Source organism: Carassius gibelio, chromosome A14, assembly GCF_023724105.1.
Source record: "Carassius gibelio isolate Cgi1373 ecotype wild population from Czech Republic chromosome A14, carGib1.2-hapl.c, whole genome shotgun sequence".
Taxonomy (NCBI): domain Eukaryota; kingdom Metazoa; phylum Chordata; class Actinopteri; order Cypriniformes; family Cyprinidae; genus Carassius; species Carassius gibelio.
The window spans coordinates 22,837,473-22,861,997 of NC_068384.1; the positions used below are offsets into that span (position 1 = coordinate 22,837,473).

General features: G+C 38.7%; 1 protein-coding gene across 2 annotated transcripts in view; it reads right to left on the reverse strand.

Annotated features, from left to right (window-relative positions):
* The window catches only part of LOC128026857 (FERM and PDZ domain-containing protein 3-like), a 132,871-nt gene that overhangs the window by 66,131 nt on the left and 42,215 nt on the right, over positions 1-24,525 (reverse strand). For both annotated transcript variants that reach the window (XM_052614097.1, XM_052614093.1), the window contains exon 2: positions 8,809-8,891. The gene's annotated coding sequence lies outside the window, so the exon portion shown is untranslated. The remainder of the gene's footprint in view (positions 1-8,808; positions 8,892-24,525) is intronic.

The window sequence follows — 24,525 nt, forward strand, 5'->3', positions numbered from 1 at the left end:
GTGAGATATTCATGTGCAGACAGGCAGCTGGAGAAGGGGTTTGAGGTGGGCATATAGCATAGGAAACTGCTTGGAAAAAGTTATTTGCTAAAATACAAATCCTTTTCAGTGAGATGAACGTGCAGAAGTTTAAACTGCGGTGAAAGAGTGATAAGTAATAAGGGAGAAAATGACAGCACCGCAGGCTACTCAGAGCTGCCTGTATCTCTCGTCTACAGCAGGACCTGTGGCTTACCTGAGACAGCCTGACACATTTATGTGCATTTAAATCTTCAGCGCTTTTTTGACTTCATCAAAATCACAAGATTATATACATTTTTACTTCGAGTGAAAATATAATAAAAACAGCCCAGGTGTCATTGTTTAACAAATAATAATAATAATAATAATTATCTGGAAAATAATAATTTACTTTCTTCATCTATAGTCGATATAATTTTGTCATAAGTCTCCTGCCATATATCATTGAATTCTGATATGTCATGTTCCTGATATCTGAGCTTATTTGACGCTGAATCCTCCCCTTACCAGTTAAAATGCTTGTGTAGCTGCTGCCCTTCACACTCTGTCCTTATTTCTCATCCTAACACTCTCCAAATCACAAACTAAAATGCAACCAGACCTGCCACTATCACTGATATACATCTACTGAGTCTGACAAACAGCAGCTGTACTGACATGCAACTTCAATATATATATATATAAACAACTACAGCAAAACAAAGATTTAGCAAATGCCCCTGTATGTATTTGTGTTCACGCTGAGTGGAGCATCAAAGGTTTCTTTTTACAATGTGTTTTGGAGCGTTGAGCAATGCAACATATCGGCTGATTTTATGATTGGTTTTATGTTTGTTTTATCTCTCTTGTCTTACCATGCATTTCCCTCTAGGTGTGATAATGATTTGACCCTTCCTCTCTCACGCTGCAGTTTTCCACAAGTTCATCAAACAACCGCAGTAAGAATATTTCATCAAGCACGGTGAGTAATGGCTTCTCCTACAATTGTTATTTGCACCTCTTGCCACATGTACAGTTTATCTATCTCTGTCGCTGATGAGGGATTCACATGTGATAAATGCAGGGAAACAGTTAGGCTGACAGAGAAGATTTCAGAATTAGAGACACGCATCCAAACTTTAATTGAGGACAGTAAGAATGTTAGGGCTCTAGATATGGCTTTGGATGCGTCTAGCTCAGGGACTCCTGTACATTGTCCGGTTCCAGCAGAGCCCCTGCAGCAGGGCAACCGGGTGACGGTGAGGCAGCGTAGTCGTGGGTCAAAACACCGCTCTTCTGTTCCGATCAAAACATTAAACAGGTTCTCCCCACTCAGTGATGCACCCACTGAGAAACCTGATGAAAGTGCTCTAGTTATTGGCGATTCTATTGTACGGAACGTGAATATAGAGACACCAGCCACCATAGTCAAATGTTTACCGGGAGCCAGAGCGCCTGACATCTTGGCAAATTTAAAAGTGCTGGCTAATGCTAAACGTAAATACAGTAAGATTGTTATTCATGCCGGCGCTAATGATGTTCGACTTCGCCAGTCGGAGATCACTAAAAATAACTTTAAAGAGGTGTGTGAACTTGCAAGCACGATGTCAGACACTGTAATATGCTCTGGTCCCCTCCCTGCTTACCGTGGTGATGAGATGCATAGCAGATTGTCATCACTCAATGGCTGGATGTCTAAGTGGTGCCCACAGAATAACATAGGTTATATAGACAATTGGACGAGCTTTTGGGGCAGACCTGACCTGTTTAAAAGAGATGGTCTTCATCCCTCCTGGGGTGGCGCCACTCTTCTCTCTAGAAATATGGCAAATAGTCTTAGTGTTTATACTTGACTAACTGGGGCCCAGGTCAGGAAGCAGACAGACTGGCTAAACCGACCGTCTGCTAGCTGCCTCCCGTCACAGAGGTCAGTTAATTCTCAGCACATAGAGACTCTTTCACCTAGATATCACACTATAGAGACTGTGTCTGTTCCACGAACTAGAAAATACAAAAAACGTCCAAACCAAGTTAAGGTTAACAATTTAATTGAGGTTCAACAAATAAAAAACAAATGCAATATGGATAAACAAATGATAAAGATTGGCTTATTGAATATCAGATCCATTTCTACGAAAACACTTTTTGTAAATAATATGATAACTGATCATAATATAGATGTGCTCTGCTTGACAGAAACCTGGCTAAAACCTGATGATTACATTATTTTAAATGAGTCCACCCCCCAAGATTATTGTTATAAACACGAGCCGCGTCTAAAAGGCAAAGGGGGAGGTGTTGCTTCAATTTATAATAACGTTTTCAGGATTTCTCAGAGGGCAGGCTTCAAGTATAACTCGTTTGAAGTAATGGTGCTTCATATAACATTATCCAGAGAAACCAATGTTAATGATAAATCCCCTGTTATGTTTGTACTGGCTACTGTATACAGGCCACCAGGGCACCATACAGACTTTATTAAAGAGTTTGGTGATTTTACATCCGAGTTAGTTCTGGCTGCAGATAAAGTCTTAATAGTTGGTGATTTTAATATCCATGTCGATAATGAAAAAGATGTATTGGGATCAGCATTTATAGACATTCTGAACTCTATTGGTGTTAGACAACACGTTTCAGGACCTACTCATTGTCGAAATCATACTCTAGATTTAATACTGTCACATGGAATTGATGTTGATAGTGTTGAAATTATTCAGCCAAGTGATGATATCTCAGATCATTATTTAGTTCTGTGTAAACTTCATATAGCCAAAATTGTAAATTCTACTTCTTGTTACAAGTATCGAAGAACCATCACTTCTACCACAAAAGACAGCTTTTTAAGTTATCTTCCTGATGTATCCGAATTCCTTAGCATATCCAAAACCTCAGAACAACTTGATGATGTAACAGAAACTATGGACTCTCTCTTTTCTAGCACTTTAAATACAGTTGCTCCTTTACGCTTAAGAAAGGTTAAGGAAAACAGTTTGACACCATGGTATAATGAGCATACTCGCACCCTAAAGAGAGCAGCCCGAAAAATGGAGCGCAGCTGGAGGAAAACAAAACTAGAGGTATTTCGTATTGCTTGGCGGGAAAGTAGCATATCCTACCGAAAAGCATTAAAAACTGCTAGATCTGATTACTTTTCTTCTCTTTTAGAAGAAAACAAACATAACCCCAGGTAGTTATTCAATACAGTGGCTAAATTAACGAAAAATAAAGCCTCAACAAGTGTTGACATTTCCCAACACCACAGCAGTAATGACTTTATGAACTACTTTACTTCTAAAATCGATACTATTAGAGATAAAATTGCAACCATTCAGCCGTCAGCTACAGTTTCACATCAGACAGTGCACTATAGACCCCCTGAGGAACAGTTCCACTCATTCTCTACTATAGGAGAGGAAGAATTGTATAAACTTGTTAAATCATCTAAACTTACAACATGTATGTTAGACCCTATACCATCTAAGCTCTTAAAAGAGGTGCTTCCAGAAGTCATAGGTCCTCTTCTGACTATTATTAATTCCTCATTGTTATTAGGACATGTCCCCAAAACCTTCAAACTGGCTGTTATTAAGCCTCTCATAAAAAAGCCACAACTTGACCCCAGAGAACTAGTTAATTATAGACCAATCTCGAATCTCCCTTTTCTGTCCAAGATACTAGAAAAGGTGGTATCCTCACAATTATATTCCTTCTTAGAGAAAAATGGTATATGTGAGGATTTCCAGTCAGGATTTAGACCGTATCATATTACTGAAACTGCTCTCCTTAGAGTTACAAATGATCTGCTCTTATCATCTGATCGTGGGTGTATCTCTCTATTAGTTTTATTGGATCTTAGTGCTGCGTTTGACACAATTGACCACAACATTCTTTTGCATAGACTTGAACACTTTGTTGGCATCAGTGGAAGTGCATTAGCATGGTTTAAATCGTACTTATATGACCGCCATCAGTTCGTAGCAGTGAATGAAGATGTATCATATCGATCACAAGTGCAGTATGGAGTACCTCAAGGCTCAGTTCTAGGGCCGCTACTCTTCACGCTTTATATGTTACCCTTGGGAGATATCATCAGGAAACATGGTGTTAGCTTTCACTGTTATGCTGATGATACGCAGCTCTATATTTCCTCGCAGCCCGGTGAAACACACCAATTTGAAAAACTAATGGAATGCATAGTCGATATAAAAAATTGGATGACGAGTAATTTCTTACTGCTAAATTCAGAAAAAACAGAGGTGTTAATCATAGGGCCTAAAAACTCTACTTGTAATAACCTAGAACACTGTCTAAGACTTGATGGTTGCTCTGTCAATTCTTCGTCATCAGTTAGGAACCTAGGTGTGCTACTTGATCGCAATCTTTCCTTAGAAAGCCACGTTTCTAGCATTTGTAAAACTGCATTTTTCCATCTCAAAAATATATCTAAATTACGGCCTATGCTCTCAATGTCAAATGCAGAAATGTTAATCCATGCATTTATGACTTCAAGGTTAGACTACTGTAATGCTTTATTGGGTGGTTGTTCTGCACGCTTGGTAAACAAACTACAGCTAGTCCAAAATGCAGCAGCAAGAGTTCTTACTAGAACCAGGAAGTATGACCATATTAGCCCGGTCCTGTCCACACTGCACTGGCTCCCTATCAAACATCGTATAGATTTTAAAATATTGCTTATTACTTATAAAGCCCTGAATGGTTTAGCACCTCAGTATTTGAATGAGCTCCTTTTACATTATACTCCTCTACGTCCGCTACGTTCTCAAAACTCAGGCAATTTGATAATACCTAGAATATCAAAATCAACTGCGGGCGGCAGATCCTTTTCCTATTTGGCGCCTAAACTCTGGAATAACCTACCTAACATTGTTCGGGAGGCAGACACACTCTTGCAGTTTAAATCTAGATTAAAGACCCATCTCTTTAACCTGGCATACACATAACATACTAATATGCTTTTAATATCCAAATCCGTTAAAGGATTTTTAGGCTGCATTAATTAGGTAAACTGGAACCGGAACACTTCACATAACACCGTACTTTCTACATCATTAGAAGAATGGCATCTACGCTAATATTTGTCTGTTTCTCTCTTGTTCCGAGGTCACCGTGGCCACCAGATCCAGTCTGTGTCCAGATCAGAGGGTCACTGCAGTCACCCGGATCCAGTACGTATCCAGACCAGATGGTGGATCAGCACCTAGAAAGGACCTCTACTGACCTGAAAGACAGCGGAGACCAGGACAACTAGAGCCCCAGATACAGATCCCCTGTAAAGACCTTGTCTCAGAGGACCACCAGGACAAGACCACAGGAAACAGATGATTCTTCTGCACAATCTGACTTTGCTGCAGTCTGGAATTGAACTACTGGTTTCGTCTGGTCAGAGGAGAACTGGCCCCCCAACTGAGCCTGGTTTCTCCCAAGGTTTTTTTCTCCATTCTGTCACCGATGGAGTTTCGGTTCCTTGCCGCTGTCGCCTCTGGCTTGCTTAGTTGGGGTCACTTCATCTACAGCGATATCGTTGACTTGATTGCAAATTAAAACAGACACTATTTCAACTGAACAGAGATGACATCAATGAATTCAATGATGAACTGCCTTTAACTATCATTTTGCATTATTGAGACACTGTTTTCCAAATGAATGTTGTTCAGTGCTTTGGCGCAATGTATGTTGTTTAAAGCACTATATAAATAAAGGTGATTGATTGATTGATTGATTGACCCTTCACTTCTGTTGTCTGTTTTTGAATATAATTGTTTAAATAACATCAATGCCAGCCTGTCAGTGTCTATTTCTGAGGCCACAGTAATAGACTTTAGAAAGCGGGCCGTGTTTTCTCATGTCAGTCTTCTGTCAGCCAGACAGTGAGACGGATCAGAATCACAGCAGACAGCTTGGACTCCCCAGGCAAGAGATCGAGAGACAGAGAGAGAGAGAGAGAGAGAGAGAGAGCAAACTCAAGAGTGTGTTCTTAAAACCATTCACTCATACTTATGCAGCCTGCCCATTATAAGCCTGCTCTAAGTCAGCATCTTTACTAGATTGGATCAGATGATTGAAAATACAGCCACAACATAAATAATGAATTCATTATCATCTATGGGTGAAACACAGTAATTAGTCTCATCTAGCAAATGATCCACTGTGACGGATATGTCTCATTAGTGGCTCGGGTGTGAGTGTGTGTTCTGTCTAAGCCGATCACACCTCAGACAATGTTTGTGAAGACAGGCATTTGAAGAAACCCAAATGAGTTAGTGCCAGCGTGTGAGGGTATGTCAGAAGGGATTTAAACACTGTCAGCGGTGGTTTTCAAAGTACGACATCACTCAGACCATAAAACTAACACTTCGTTTCCAAAGACATGGCATTTTTTTATAGCATTTTTTATGACATTTTTAGAGATCAATCAAAGATGACAACTTATTAGCATTTAGCTTTTATATAAGTAGCAACTTATCATTTTGGGTTAATTACACATATTAGCATAGCCTGAGTCAGATCTAATGTTATTGCATTAGGAAATAAAATATGAAACCAAGTGCCATTTACTTGAAAAATAACAAGCACACTTTGGTAAGCTTCAAATGATAAAGCTAGATATAGATAGGCCTATGGTTAGAGTATCGTGACATGTTGTTGTTCTGAAAAGTTAATGAAACATAAGTTATTATGAGTTGATCCAGGAACACCATCTACTTGGCAAAACACAATCATTGCCTCCTACAAGATGTTCGCCAACATCTCCAGCAAAAGCCTAATATTGCCTAGCAATGTATTTTTTGCCAGCCTCTTTGTGTTGAGAAGAACCAAGCCATTTCACTTGGTGGGCATCTCAGTAACACCCCTGCACAGATATTTCCTTAGTCTTGAAAGGTGAAAGAGCAAAATATCCAACACACAGTTTGTCATGATGACATTTCAACATAACCCAAAAATCTTACAAGCTTCAATTCCTGAAATCACATTAAAAGCTATTTTTAAAGGCTGGTCTAGGTAAAAAGCATGCACTTAATAAAGTGAAACTATAGCCTGAATTAAAATATAAGACTGGACGTCCATTTCTACAGCTATGATATTGAGCAGAGAGACTTTCCTTGTCACTGTCTCTGAAAGGAACAAAGGGTCTCTGTTGTGCAAATACGATACCCAGCATTTGTTTTTGAGGTAAGATGCAGTCTCTGAGAGTCGTACCATTCATCTAAAACCTCTTTGAAAAGGTATGCTAGTGGGACTGTAGTCTTCAGGGAATAGAAAGCACATGGAGGAGTTGTTTCACACCAAATATTTTGTTCTCCAAGCTGATGATAAAAAATTGGTTGGAATTTAAAAGGTGAATTGCATCTTTGAGACATAAACGTCCGATAGCTTTTTTGACAGTCATGACATAGTATTTATGTTCCTGATCAAATGAAATAAAAATTTAATTATTAAATACAGATCATCTTATTGGGACCCACTTTATATTAAGTGGCCTTAACTACTATGTACTTACATTTTAATTAATAATTTAGTACAATGTACTTGTTGTGTACATACTTGTTTTTACATTGTACTTATATTTTTTAAAAAAAAACCTACATGTAATTACATCTGTATTTAATTTCTGTAATTACATTTATAATTACACTGTTGACCCATACTTTACACCTTATCCCACCCTTAAACTTACCCATACCTCCAACCCTTTCCCTTACCTTACCCCATCCCACCTCAATAGCAGCAAAAGTGTTTTACAATACAATATGAACACAATAAGTACATTGTACTTAATTTTTTATGTAAGTACATAGTAGTTAAGGCCACCTAATATAAAGTGGGACCTGTTATTGTATCCTAAGCATGAACCTTTACTCTCTCAGTTCTACATTTTTAGCAAAATGAACTCCCAGCAGTGAAGTAACGCTGCATGACATCATAGCCCAAGCCATCACTGTTCCATGTGGTGCTTTGACCTGAGCTATAAATAGAGTTCATGAGTATCACTCAGTAAAGTTCAGATTAAATAGTCTTGCTTCTGCGTGGCAAAGCATGCTAAATTCATGAGCTCTAATGCACTGGTTTCGATCACACGCGTGACTCATTTTTAATGCACTCAGAGAATGAGAAGAGGAGGAGGAGGAGGAGGAGTGGGCAGCTCAGTGTAGTTTTAGGAGACTTTTAGCTGAAGAATTTAGTTTAAGGCATGAGGGGACACTACCTAAAGGCAGCAGAAGAGGACGTTGGCAAAAGGAAGTCACTTTACATGCCATGTTTTTTTTTTTTTATGTTCTACTGGGGAATTTCTCTGCCTGTTATCAGACAGTCCTTCTCTTGTTACTCCTGATACAACAGGACAGAAATTAAACTTCTAAAGCTGGTTTCAGAAAACATTTTGGAGACTGGATTTCATTTCTATTGATGCTTTGTTGTGGACTAAAGCTATTTTGTGGGCTAATGCATCTGTACTGTCACAGTTTTGCAGAATAATATGCTGTTGTCTAAAATGTTTGGTTTTCAAGAACTGTTATGATGTATTGTATTGTCACTTGTTAATTTTACTAATGCGGTTGTATTTGTGCCATTGCTCCAGTGTTTCTTTATGGTAATCCTGGCAGTGACAATTTATTTCTTTACTTAATGTAAGCAACTGGAAGTGTCAGCTAAGTAACTCTGTCTCACTAGGTAATATCTACCGATCTCACTCAGTACCACCAGTAGGCGCCATCTTTAACCCAAGGTTTATGTGACATCTGCTTTTTTTTTTTTTTTTTTTTGGATGTGCATGCAATGTCTATGACTTACAATGATTCTAGACGAGGTGCTGTGGATAGCTGGTCTGTTTCAGAGTCCGAGATCCTCAATAACTCTGCATAGGTAGAGAGCCACTGCAAAAATAAAACATAAAATCAGTTAAAATCATGCCTAGGCCATGTATATGCAATAATCTTAATTATTTTTTTTCTAACTGGGTATTTGACACTCTCAGTTCAGTTCATGAGGCTGAATCAGGCGAGCCAAACAAGGGAGAAAACATGCAGAGCATTGGGTCTGGGACTGGAGTTGAGAACCACTGCTTTGAGAGATGTCATGTGAAAATGATGGATGTAAATACAGACTTACTTTAACAAGTTACATCAATCAGACCACAGAAATTGAATTTGTCCTAATCACATAAGCTTGTGTGCTGAAGAACACCTATGAGCCTCTTATTGACACTGATGGAAACTGACCTGATGAACACTGGCATGTGTATTTCAGGAATAAAGTATGAGAAGCTGTGCTGTATTGTGAATACGGACATGGCTAAAGGACATTGTTACGCACACACACACACACACACACACACACACACACACACACACACACACACACACACACACACACACACACAGATCACAGCACAGCACAGCATGAGGCTTCTTTAGAAACATAATTAAATGTTTAACTCAATGAACACACAATAAACAGAAAACTTTGAAATATTATTTGCACAAACACACACTCACTCTCTCTCTCTCTCTCTCTCTCTCTCTCTCTCTCACACACACACACACACACTTAGTAGGCGAAAAATATATATATTATACAAATCAGTTGAAATACATTTCTTTTAAATTTCTTCTTGTCCAGTACCTCAAATGTAGAAACCATCTAGAAAAGCTAAGGAAGCTGCTGAAAAAGGTATTACCTCACACACTTTTAAATTAATAACTCTCTACAGTTTAAATTTCATTGATAATTCCTGTGCAATGTTCACAAAAACATCCAACAGTCACGTTATTTTACAGCAGTGAATGACACATTTCCAGAGGTGGGTAGTACTTTAGCATTTACATGAGAAACTTTTTTAGAAATGTTCATGCAATACGTTAAGAAACATGTAGTTTATTCTAAGTGTGATGTCTCTTCGTTTTCTCGGGGTATGAGCAATGCCACATTCGCTAATGAATCATGCTGCATCCTTGTTTGTCTACCTATTCTACACCCTAAACCCATGTACTCTTTTGGTGAAGAGTGTGTAGTAGAAGAGTAGGCAAGCTTTGGGACAAACTATCAAGTCATATAATTGCGTCTTTAACGGACCGCTCTGACAAGTAGTTACACGCACCGTGTCACTGTAAACTGGCCTGTCAGTCATTTTGTCACAGTTAACATCCTCCATATTTCATTTAATTTAACTTCCTACCATATTGGAGAGAAAAGAAGTTGCATGTCGATCTCTGTTGATCTCTGATCATATTTTTTTACATAATGATGCATTTAAAAATTAATGGCCAAACCAGGGAAGGCCCAAGCCTTTTTTGGGGTCCTAAGCAGAATTTTACATGGGGGCACTCAGTCTCCCCCAATAAAAGTCAATGCTTGATTGTTTGCACATTATAAATCTAATACACCCATTATCAATTTCATTTGTTGTAGCTGTGTTGCTTACATTATACCAATGTCTGCCTGGAATGTTTTTGCCCTTCTATGATTTTTCATTTTATCTAGGAAACCCACAAGAGTGGCCCGGTGTTAATTTGCACTTTAACATTCAAAGTCTTAGAGTACAAAGTGGCATACTTTATGGTGTACTGAAAATCAGCTAAATAAACCAGTGAGCGGGCACTATAACTAACGGATGGAGTCGGTGTCAATATTCATGTCATTTCAATCTTATTTTCCTTGATCCTACTGAAAAATAAGCCATAGAACACAGAGGAAAACTGTCACTCTGTAACTGTCACAAACATGTCCATTGTCCACATAATGTAAAATCATTCCCAAGAGCCCCAATCCCTAAATACTGCTGCTAGTACTTTTTTAAAGTTCCAGAAGTTTCGGAGGCGGGACTTGGGCGCTAAACATGCTGATTGGTTCAGATCATTTTCAAAATATTACTGTTATTATGTCATGAAATCTAATTTTAAAAGTATTTCAGGTGAGAACGTAGTTGTTTAAAACTCAAATCTGATGTCTATTTATAAATACAGTGCCTATTTAAAAGTGTGTTTCACTGATTTCGGAGACGGTGAGCTCCACACGATCAGTTCTCATGCAGTCTCACCTCGGCTAGACCTTCTGATGTCCAACCAAGGATGCAAGTCCAAAATCTGCATACTATTTTTTTTGTATTGATAAATGTGCACAGACCTCCGTCACCAGTCTATTTGTCTAACCTTCCAGATACTTTAGACCGTGGTGGAAACGCAGAAAGCAACGGGTCTGGGGGGGAAAAGTTCCTGGTACAAATGTTCTGGGTAATTTCGGTGGAAACGTGGCACTATTTCACCTCCTCAGTGGTGGGGTTCCATTTTGGGCCTGCTGGGAGTTTTAGTCTCCTGGACCTGAGGAGACTGTGGCTCCACGTCCGGGCTCAGATGTCTCCGCTTCACCTCATCCTGCAGTCCAGAGCACTGAGGCTGCACTCCTCCCACCCCAAATTCCGTCATGGATCATCACCCATTCATCATTGCAGTGCTCCCTTGGTCAGTTGGCTCCACCTGAGTTGGACTTCGACACACCTCTGCTGTGGACTTGCGGGCTGTATAGCCCTCCAACCCTTTTTCTACGGACCACCTCGCCTCCTTCCTCGTTTGTGGCCGCCTGGATCCTCTGCATCGCTTCACCTCCTTGACTCTCTGTCTGTGTCATGGGCTCCACCTTCATCGTCGTTGCCTCCGGTAGTCCACATGGCTGGTGTGTGTTCCCATTATGCCTTGGCTCCTCCCTCCAGCACCACCACTATGAAGTGCAGTCTTGGCTGGGGCCTGGGTCTCCACCTATCCTCTCCTGCTCAAGGCTCTTTCCTGGTCATCTGCTTCACCTGCACCTCCCTGGATTTTGTTTGGCGTCCTCCTCTCAGTTGTCCGCCCTCCTCCCGAACATCCTCCTGCATCTTTTCTTTGTCATACCTTCACCATCCATTTGCCATATCCTCATCTTCCTCGCTGCCTGATCTTTCTCCTGGGGCGATATGTCACATGTCATTCAGCTGGACTTTGTTTTCCTCACGCAGCGTCCCCCTGCATTGAGTTAATTGTCTCATTTTGTTCAGGTGTGTGTAGTTAATTATTCCTGTTTGGTCTGTGTATTTAAGTTCCTGTGTATTCAGTTCTAGTTTGTTCATAATGTCTACGTTAATGCTACCTGTGTGTTGGATTAAAGACTTAAATCAATTTAATTGTCGTGGATTTATTGTTAGCACTATAGCAGTGACACACACAGCAACATGCATGGCATAAAAACTAATTATTAGTGATGTTGGAGATGGGATAGAAACAAAAGCCAGACAAATTATGAGACACACATTAGTTAAATTATCCTAATGAAGAAATCTATGTGCAAGTCAAACTATTATGCAAATGCACACCATGCAGACATGACAAGGTCTGGAAAAAAAGAAAATAAATAACACACTTAACAGTGACAATAAATAAGTAAGAAAAACATAAGACAATAGAAGTCAGACGCGAGGAAAATACACGGTATTATTTGCACACAGTAAAGTTTGTTCTTCTGGTTTCAGTTTTCTGTTCCAGACACTGAAGGTTGTTTGTACTCTCCTGTCTCATTCTCTAAGAAGGCTTTAAGTGTGACCTTAATGTGGACGTTTGGTCTTTTAAGTTTATTCTGCCACAGCATCTTTGTAAACCTAATTCCCTAGTTTTCCCTATTTCTGAACCATCACCACACATGCATAAGCCAGCTGCCTCAGCAATACTTCATTGAAATCTTATAATGAGAAAACATCACATATGCTGAGAGTGTACTGTATATTTGCACATCATTAAAGTGTAGAATCTCTGGAACTACTCAATTCATTCATTAAGACATATCTTACTGATAGGAGTGACACAACATGCCGGGTACTCACGCTCTAATAAGAGACGCTTCTTTCACATCTTTCCTCTAATGTGACATTGCAAACTTCAAAGATGTGGGTTTTTTTTATGCTTGAAATCAGACAGAGATGAAGTACCGCACTGATGCCATAGCCATACTAATTAATACGACAGCATCAACAGTCCTGCTACCCGAAAAATGAAGCAGATATTTAAGGGATTTCGAGGGCACTGTGATCACAGTGTGGTCATGTTAAGTGTTTGGATTGAGATGGAGGACTAGTTTAGTGTTCCCAGGGCAAAACTGGAGACATTGATTGTTTGGACCTTTATGCTCATGGGCACAAAAACTGAAACCTGAACAACAAGAAGGAAGAATATAGTCATATTTATTTTCTATGAACAGTTTGTCTCTGAACCAGTGAAATGTGGCAGAAACATCTCCTCCTGTAAATGGCAGCCAACGGGATTGCTTGCTTCACATTTCAATAGACTGGTTCAGTGTTCAGTGTGAGCTAGTCCTGCAGTTTACTTGTCTGATATATGAGTTATGCCTATTTGTACAGCAGCAGCATCATGTCTTACATGATTACAGCAGCAATCTGTGTATCGATTATAAAAACATTTATTGAAACTCTTGAAATCTGCCAACCGCTACCACAAAAGCTTGTAGCGACCTGTTAGCAATGCAAGCTAACGCAACTGCCAAATTCAAATGAAATATTTTCAGAATAAATAACCAGTGGGCAAATATTGCAAACCATTATGCTTAATAAATCGAGTGAAGCAGAAATTGTGATAACAATTAAACAAATTTGAGTCATTTCAATAACACTATTGTCTTTCAGAGATTCCTGTTATTTTCCTGTTTTTCACTGTGAAGCTGCTTTGACTCAATATTGTGACTTGACCTGACTTGACTAACAGCAGCATGCCATCAGATCTAGTCTGTTAACACCAAATACTGTACTTTAAAGACCATCATATCTGTTAACATGCTGAATGGTTGCCAGGTATTTCCTAAACTACAAGAAGGACAAAATTCAGGGCAGTTGTCAGGAAAGCCATTAGGTGGCAGTGTCCTCTTAAACGACATACTGATATATACTGAAATATCCAAATTTTCATGTTGATGAACAGTGAACATGAAAATAAACAATAAGAGCAATTTATTTCCTCATGTTCGACTGACACGCATACCAACAAACCAATGAGAACATGCAACAATGATGACCATTCATAGCAATAGACAGCAGGCATCTGCTCACCCGAACCCCTCCAAAACAGGTACAGATTTGCAGAAAATTATAACAATATCTAAAATAATAAATGATTTACAGGCAGTGGCATGCAGTATATATTCCCAACATTTTATTAAGTAAGGCTTATGTTACACCTTAGATGACAAGGAAATTTAAGTAATGTTAATATTAATAAGCCAGTCCTTAGACAGAGATAGATAGATAGATGCCGATGTACTTGCAAACATGCATTCTTCCATTACTGTGTTCAAGAGAGGTTATTACAGTTACTGTCTGTGCCATTAAATTGAATGTGATATTTTTCAGGTAGCTAGCTACTGTATACACTATAGATAACTTGCTCAGCAGATTCTCCTCAAACTGTTGCTGTTCGATAACAGTAGATGACCAGACATATACACTATACTATTATCTATGATACACCTACACGGAGATCACATCTGCCCTCTGACACATTTTGGGACACAACCAATGTACAAATGAGCTTGGGCAGCTGGAAGCATCTGTACACTATGTTTTGGCCTGACAATACAGCAGACAGATGAAAACACTGACACATTATGTAATGCAAAGAGAAAGCATGTCATTAAAGTAACGACTACTATGTATTGTTGATCTGCACTTAAAGGGTTAGTTCACCCAAAAATCAAAATTATGTCATTAATAACTCACCCTTATGTCATTCCAAACCCTTGAGACCTCCTTTTATCTTCTGAACACAGTTTAAGATATTTTAGATTTAGTCCGAGAGCTCTCAGTCCCTCCATTGAAGCTGTGTGTACGGTCTACTGTCCATGTCCAGAAAGGTAAGAAAAACATCATCAAAGTAGTCCATGTGACATCGAAAATACATTTTGGTCCAAAAATAGCAAAAATGATGACTTTATTCAGCATTGTCTTCTCTACCGTGTCTTTTGTGGGAGAGAGTTCAAATCAAAGCAGTTCGTGATATCCGGTTCTATATCTTCTTGAACCAGTTCACCAAATCGAACTGAATCATTTGAAACGGTTCTCATCTCCAATAAGCATTAATCCACAAATGACTTAAGCTGTTAACTTTTTTAATGTGGCTAATATCCCAGAGTAATTCATTTACTCAAACAGTACACTTGACTGAACTGCTGTGATGAACACCGAGCCGAGCCAGATAACGAACAATAGACTGATTCGTTCACGAGTGAAGAACCGGTTGCTTCGGTTTTCGGATCACCAGTAGTTCTTTCGGACAGTTCGATTCAATAAACCGGTTGAAGAAAATGGTTCACCGGTTCTTTTGTGCTCGACGTAATGACATCATTGGCGATGATTGCCCTTGATTCAAGCCTTAGGTTTACCTGGGCTCACAACACTAGCACAGAATCAGTTCAGAATCAATCACCAAAAGAATCAGTTCAGTTCAGACGCTCTGTGTGTCGGTTTGCGTAACACTGAATCACACATGCGCAGTATCATCAGCTCCTGGGTTCTCGAATTGGATACATCTGACAGAAACGGTTCTTGACTCGAGAACGAGTCAATCTTTTGTTCATTATCTGGCTCGACTCATATGAGTGTTCATCTTCAGTTCTCTCTTGGACATGGACAGTAGACCGTACACACAGCTTCAATGGAGGAACAAAAAGCTCTCAGACTAAATCTAAAATATCTTAAACTGTTCCAAAGATGAATGGAGGTGATACGGTTTGGAACGACATGAGGGTGAGTTATTAATGACATTTTAATATATAGGTGAACTAACCCTTTAAACATAGGGGTATGCAAATCAGCTAACAGGTTTGATAAGCAGTCAACGTGCAAGATAACAGAAATCTGTTGTTACATTTGTACTTCTGTGACTCGGTCTCTAGATGCGTAGATGCATAATCGCATAATCACACAAACATAAAGGGGGATCAAAGCCATAATCAGGTCTTTGTTTCAGGAAATGCAATATTCAGTATTTTAAAAACAATTTTTGGATTTCATGCAGTCAAAAGTGTCTTGAATGAATAACTTCCCATTTTTCTGTAACATACTGTAACTGTAACATATCTATATATTCTAAGGACAATCTCTCTTTGTTTCAGACAATATGTATTGTTAAGGTTCTAAGAAAACAATCATAAAATCAGGCCGTATCTCATTTTCTAAGTATTTTCTTATCTTTGACATCTATTGATATTTCGAGTTGTGACTGAACTAATTAAACCAGAAGGCTGCGTGTCCCATCAAGTCTGCAGGCATTGTCTGTTCTTTGACGTTTCTGTTTAAAGATGCATTGGTCAGATGAAGCATTGCTGATAAAAGCACTTCAGAAAAGAGCTGCCGCACACATAAAATCTGAACAAGAGCATCTGTCAGATCTCTGCAGCACTGGCCTGTCACACAGCCCAAGCCTTTACACCAGGAATCCTGGAATATGTCAATGTCTGAGCCCTCTTCTAGCAAGCAGCAAGTGCAAATAATTTTAAATTCACTTTATTCTTTCTTTCTTTTTCCTCAACAGCCTTACCAAGTGTGACTAAGGATATTTGTAAACCACTCAGTAATTGTACCTTGTTTCTGAATGTAAATGTTATGTTCTGGGAATGTGTAGTTTACTTAAGTACTATTGAAATTAAATACTTGCATTCTTACTAAATGTTCAACAGAGGAAAACCAAAACAAACATGTGTGAACAGCATGTAAAGAAACTATATTTGAAGGACTCACCTCACATGAAACACATCAGTGTTCAAGTTAATGCTGAAAGAGTTCTGTTCTGTAATGTCAGTGTGTCATGCAAAGAAAAGGGATTCATTAAAACTGTAGTCATTCATAGGCAGATCGATATATTCAAATATACTTTACAATCAATTTATCATAACAGTATGCTTTCCTAACTGCTGTTTTCTCAGCGCTGTAATTTTTGTTGTGTGTTTATTTTGTTATTGAGAAGTGTGCAGCACATATTTAAGTAATCATAAGTGACGTCACTCTCATCAGTGTCAGGATATATCCTTAAACGGTATATATCTGATAAAGTGTTTCCAACATTTTGGTTCACTGCCATTTCAGTAAATAATAATAATAATGATTTCATTAACCACTTAATTGATTTATGAGATAAACCATCAGGCGTTATTGTTATTATTGTTATTATTGACTTTTACTATTTTATTATATTTTAAATATTCAGTAGGGCAGTGAGATATTATTTATGAATCAGATTTGCTTAGAAAGGGGATGGTTTATTGTACTTTTAATTAGGCACTTATCTTAAAGTCAACATGAAATGGCATTCAAACACCATTTTCCTTGTTTAATGTGACATATTTCCACATCAGGATCAGGCTAGCATGCTAGCAACAAGTGTCATGGAGTCTATTCCCAGGGAAACACATACTGTTTAATGTACACCTTAAATGCACTTTAAAGCATCTGTCAAATGCATAAATATGAATTTACTCATTTAGAAAAAAAATCTATAGGTTGACTGAATCCAATGTGTAACGATTGGATCATAAAAAAATCCCATTCTATAAAAGAACAAAGCCAGAGCTAAATGCATTTACAGTGAACCACGGCTGCTATCACCCACTTGTAAGGAAGCATCCAATATTAATCACAGAATTCAGATATTAAATCAATGTGTCTGACAGCTGGTTAACAATTTAACAATAGCCTGTGTGGTGTAGGAGACATCTGACAAAAAAGAAAGCTGTTTCACAGGCGGAACAAGTTATATTGTCATCACACCCTACAGTATATGTAGAGTAGGGCACCAATTACAGTCCAAGAGGGGCATCTGTAAATGTGTGAAGATTGTGTGAAAACATTTAGTTTTTCTTTGAAATAATATGAACTGATTAACTGTGCACACTGCACCAGTGTTGGAAAGAGTAGATCAAAAATTTATTGTGCAAAAAATAAAATAAAAAAAATAATCCTTAACCTTACCTTATTCTCAGTGCAATCATCACCATTTAAAACATAATGTCTGCTATTTCATTTTTTTTTTTTGAAAATATTTAAAATCAGGTGTGAGGCCACTGAGCCAGAACATGTTATTGTTGCACATAAAATATTATTGTTCAGAACAGTGCAAAGAATTCAAAAACCATTAGAGATTCATACGAGAGGTCAGCATCACACACCATGTAAGTAAGTAAGTAAGTAAGTAAGTAAAGTTTATTTATATAGCACATTTATCACAACAAAGCTGACCAAAGAGCTGAACATAGTCAAAGATAAACAGAAAATAAAAAGAAAAAAACAGATTATACAGTAAAACAATGGAACATAGATAAAATTCAATTTAAAATGCCTGGGAATAAAGATATGTTTTCAACTTCATTTTAAAAGTTGTGATAGATGGTGCAAGGCGAATGTCCAGTGGAACTTGGTTCCAGAGACGAGGGGCTGCAATAGAAAAAGCCCCATCACCCTTCGTTTTTAAGCGTGAACGAGGGACAACTAAAAGAGCTCTATCAGAAGATATTAGAGATCTGGAGGATGAAACAGGAATAAGATGATCTGAGAGATAAGATGGGGCTTGACCATTAAGAACTTTAAAAACAAACAACACAATTTTAAAATGAATTCTAAAATAGACAGGAAGCCAATGAAGACAGGCTAAAACTGGTGTAATATAATCTGTTTTCTTTGCCCCGGTCAACAGCCTTGCAGCAGCACTGTGTACCATCTGCAAGCGTGCAATGGATGACTGAGGAAGACCCAAATATAATGAATGACAGTAGTCAAGGCGGGAGGTAATAAAAGCATGAATGGCTTTCTCCAGGTCATTAAAAGTTAAAAATGATTTCAGTCTCGAGATGATCTGTAACTGATAAAAACAGTGTTTTTGACAACTGTATTAATTTGTTTAGTTAATGGAGTCCAGAATGACACCAAGATTTCTGACCTGGGAGGAGACTGAGGGGAAATGCTTGCCAAGCTCATTGATGAGACCATTTCTCAACTTAGGGGGGGCAAAGACAATTACTTCCGTTTTATTTTCATTAAGTCTAAGAAAGCTATTGGAAAGCCATTTCTTGATATCTCCTAGGCAGGCCAATAAGAGTTGAATGGTATCACCAGCTTTCAATGGTACGTACAGCTGGGTATCATCAGCATACAAATGAAATGAAACATTGTTTCTCCTAATAATGTCTCCCAAAGGTCGCATATATAAATTAAAAAGGAGTGGCCCTAAAATGGATCCTTGAGGCACTCCACAGATAATAGGAGCAACAGATGAAGAAAACTTACCTAACTCAACAGAAAAAGACCTGTCTCTAAGATATAAATTAAACCACTGCAAAGCAATACCCCAAATACCAAACAAATTTTCTAACCGGCAGAGAAGAATATCATGAGATGAGATGGGTTAAAAAGAGTGATTAAAGAAAACCAATATCTACCTTTTACACAGCTACATTTCTCAAACTGTTATGCTGATAATTTAATCTGTAAGGAAAAAATTGCATTGAACAGGGAAATATTTCCAGGGAAACTTTTTCAAAAGAAGACACACACACACACACACACACGTCTCTTTGCAGGGCCATGGCGTTCTCGGTAATAAGCTGCTCTATAAGCAGCATCTACAACTGAATGGAATAAAAAATATATATTTTTTTTTTTGCATGAGTGCACTTGCTAAATGAAGGCCGAGACCGATTACTCACTCTATCCAATCACATTAATGGATAAAAATACAATTATATATAAAACAAAAATCAAATGACCACAAATGGAGGGAAAATAGTGGAGTAAAAGTATACATCACTTAAAATGTACTTGAGTAAAAGTACATAATATTTAAACTACTCAAAGTAAAGATTCTGATAAAAAAAAACGTCTTAATTACAGTAAATTTACACCTCATGTTGACTTTAACCCATGATAAATCCTACAGAGCGGCGATCTTGAAGTGAATGCACAACGACTCTCAGAATATGACGCCTAATAATCACCTGAGGTGTCCAAGTTGAAACCCGCTGAGGTTGCCCAGTGCACTTATGTTTTGCATCAGTAAGCTAACCTTATTTTAATGAGCACTTTCAATGAGCTCAAGGAGTTCCGGAAAGGTTCTCTAAGGAGGTGAAGACACTGAGATTAACTGTTTCAAGTCCTTTTACAACAGAGCGTAAAAGAGAAAATCAAATGCACATAGCTGTTAACTCACTTCTACTCTGATCTCCACCATGAACCCAGTAATGCTATTCTTAGAGCCATACAACCAGCCTGTGGCTTTCAGAGCTGCTCTGTAGAAAGAGAATGAAACTTTAATGTCAAACAGAGGATGTAGAAGAAAATCAAATCTGCTCAAGTCCTTAGGCTGTTCCATGGCTTTCAGTTTGAGTTTTCTTCTGAAGGATCAGCCAAGGCATAAAATTTCCATTCCAAACCACCTGCTGAGAGCTTGAGAAGAATCATCTTCACATAAAACTAACATTCATCAAATTCACACAAAACTGATGACAATCCTGAAAAATCTAATCCAAGAACGAAGCAGTAAATTCTTAAATACTTAAACATCAAATAGTCCCTTCAAGTCTACTACCTGGTCTAGTATATACTTTAAAATCTTTTTTAAAGAGCAGGTCATATGGGTTTTCAAATATATATATATTGCTACGTGGCAAACAAGTTACCAGTAGGTTCAGTAGATTCTCAGAAAACAAATGAGACCCAGCATTCATGATATGCACGCTCTTAAGGCTGTGCAATTGGGCAATTAGTTGAATTAGTTGAAAGGGGTGTGTTCAAAAAAATAGCAGTGTGGCATTCAATCACTGAGGTCATCAATTTTGTGAAGAAACAGGTGTGAATCAGGTGGCCCCTATTTAAGGATGAAGCCAACACTTGTTGAACATGCATTTGAAAGCTGAGGAAAATGGGTCGTTCAAGACATTGTTCAGAAGAACAGCGTACTTTGATTAAAAAGTTGATTAGAGAGGGGAAAACCTATAAAGAGGTGCAAAAAATGATAGGCTGTTCAGCTAAAATGATCTCCAATGCCTTAAAATGGAGAGCAAAACCAGAGAGACGTGGAAGAAAACGGAAGACAACCATCAAAATGGATAGAAGAATAACCAGAATGGCAAAGGCTCAGCCAATGATCACCTCCAGGATGATCAAAGACAGTCTGGAGTTACCTGTAAGTACTGTGACAGTTAGAAGATGTCTCTGTGAAGCTAATCTATTTTCAAGAATCCCCCGCAAAGTCCCTCTGTTAAAAAAAAAGGCATGTGCAGAAGAGGTTACAATTTGCCAAAGAACACATCAACTGGCCTAAAGAGAAATGGAGGAACATTTTGTGGACTGATGAGAGTAAAATTGTTCTTTTTGGGTCCAAGGGCCACAGGCAGTTTGTGAGACGACCCCCAAACTCTGAATTCAAGCCACAGTACACAGTGAAGACAGTGAAGCATGGAGGTGCAAGCATCATGATATGGGCATGTTTCTCCTACTATGGTGTTGGGCCTATTTATCGCATACCAGGGATCATGGATCAGTTTGCATATGTTAAAATACTTGAAGAGGTCATGTTGCCCAATGCTGAAGAGGACATGCCCTTGAAATGGTTGTTTCAACAAGACAATGACCCAAAACACACTAGTAAACGGGCAAAGTCTTGGTTCCAAACCAACAAAATTAATGTTATGGAGTGGCCAGCCCAATCTCCAGACCTTAATCCAACTGAGAACTTGTGGGGTGATATCAAAAATGCTGTTTCTGAAGCAAAACCAAGAAATGTGAATGAATTGTGGAATGTTGTTAAAGAATCATGGAGTGGAATAACAGCTGAGAGGTGCCACAAGTTGGTTGACTCCATGCCACACAGATGTCAAGCAGTTTTAAAAAACTGTGGTCATACAACTAAATATTAGTTTAGTGATTCACAGGATTGCTAAATCCCAGAAAAAAAAAATGTTTGTACAAAATAGTTTTGAGTTTGTACAGTCAAAGGTAGACACTGCTATTTTTTTGAACACACCCCTTTCAACTAATTGCCCAATTGCACAGCCTTAAGAGCGTGCATATCATGAATGCTGGGTCTTGTTTGTTTTCTGACAATCTACTGAACCTACTGGTAACTTGTTTGCCACGTAGCAATAAAAAATATACTAAAAACCTTGATTATTCTGGTTAGTCACATTGTACTGCTATTATTTTGAACAATACTGTAGCTGTCCTTCAGTGTAAACAGTCTGCAAAGTTATTAATCAAAAAAAAAGTGCATGATACATAAAGATTCTCTCAAAAGAACGAGTCGACTCTGAACTGTCTTAACAAGCCGTCTTATTTTATAATCTTCTGCCTGTTACCTACTGTTTTTTCACAAGGTAAGACATTTACACAATCCCTGCCTGCCTGCAATATATGAACTCTCTAACCTGCCCACAAACACTCTACTATTTATTGTGTTTGCATCATGTTGAGAAGACGTTGTGTTTTCAGCCTCACTGGGCATTCTAGCACTGCTCCCACGTGCATGTCAATTAAGTAAATAATAATGATAATGAATGCTTTGAAACTGCTGTCACATCACGTAAAGTACCACATACATATTAAACCTAACACTGAGAATCATCCTGATCAAGTCGTGCTTGTGATGTGTTTCAGGTTGAGCGACTGCATCGGTATCATCCTCGGACTCTGGCTCAAATTGATAAGATAATATTGATGCCAGTTTTTTAACCTTATTATAGCATTTTTGTTTAAAAGGAACCCCCCGGAGCAAAACATTTTTATGGTAATGGGAGTTTGTTTACAACCAGGCGGCAGGGAAGTCGACCGGAAGTTGAAGTCGGCCGGGTGCCGCCATCTTGTAGCAGAACTTCACTTGCGTTAGCATTCCCATTGACTCCAATTCATTTTGGCGTCACTTTGACAGCGAATAACTTTACATCTGAGGCGTTTAAAGACTCCATTTGTCCATTATTTATTTCTAAAGATACACGACAATGTATAAAGGGCTCCATTACCTTCTATGCTACATTATGGCCCCGTAGAAACAGTTTTTGTAAAAATAGGCTAAGGATTGCATCATAACCTCTCGACGCTCTGTCGCATTACCGTACAGACAGGAAGAGAAGCTCGCAGGCAATTAACTTAATATGGCGTACTGGCGTTACATTTTAAAATACTATACAAAATAATTAATCAGAATACTTACTCCTGCTCAATCACGCCAAAGAACTCCCCGCTCAAGCTCGCCGTCTCTGCAAGATTAACGATGGCAGTTTGCACGCACAGCTACTAGAAGATTTACATCTGTCAGACAGGTTGCTGACGTCTTCAAGTTTAGTTTGAGTCTGCGCGTCAGAAACGGAAGTGCTAAAAAAACGCTAAAAATGGGCTTCACTTGTCTCAATTGAGTTCCAATGGGGTCGCTCTGTCCATTTCTTTTACTGTCTATGTTTCCAACACGCACTGTATGCGGCAAGACCAATCACAACAGACTTCACCAGCTGACCAATCAATACAGAGTAAGCTTAGGGAAGGGAGGGGTTTACAGACTTTAAGCTCAGAACGGCTTTAAAGGGGGGGGGGGGGGTGAAATGCTATTTCATGCATACTGAGTTTTTTACACTGTTAAAGAGTTGGATTCCCATGCTAAACATGGACAAAGTTTCAAAAATTATGTTGTACGTTTGAAGGAGTATTTTTGTTCCAAAAAAACCTCTTCCGGTTTGTCACAAGTTTCGGAAAGTTTTTTTCGAGTATGGCTCTGTGTGACGTTAGATGGAGCGGAATTTCCTTATATGGGTCCTACGGGCACGTCTGCCGGAAGAGCGCGCGCTCCCGTATAGCAGAGCACTGAGAGCACAACAGACTTCACTGATCAGAGCGAGAGCGTCGTGAAATGTCACAAAAGAAGTGTGTTTTTGGTTGCCAGGGCAAGACAACCCTGCACAGATTACCAAAAGAGAAACAGCATTAAGGGACCAGTGGATTGGAGTTTATTTTTACAGAGCATCAACGGAGTTGTGCAAGTGTTTGTGTTTGTTCCCTGCATTTCGAAGATGCTTGTTTTACAAACAAGGCCCAGTTTGACGCTGGATTTGCACATCGTTTATTTCTTAAGGATAATGCAGTCCCAACGGAAAAGGGTCACGATCGTGTGTTGGAACCGCAGGCGGTGAGTAAAACTGCTTCAAATATCTCTGTGTTGTTAACTTAGCTATCGGCGCGTAAGCACATCAAGTAAACAACATGCGATGTTGTCATCAAACTGCACTTTTCACATGTACAGCTTAAAAAAAAAAAAAAAAAAGACGACATAAAGTGGAACTTAGTCATTTTCCAAAACCGCTAAGCAAATATATACAGTTTCAGGATCTAATTCTGGATCATAAATACGCTGAATCTGACTGTTAGCCATGGTTTGTTTTGGATGTTTTTTTCTTCATGGTAATGTCACTCACAGCTTCCAGACGCTCTCAACGCAAAAGTTTACTCGC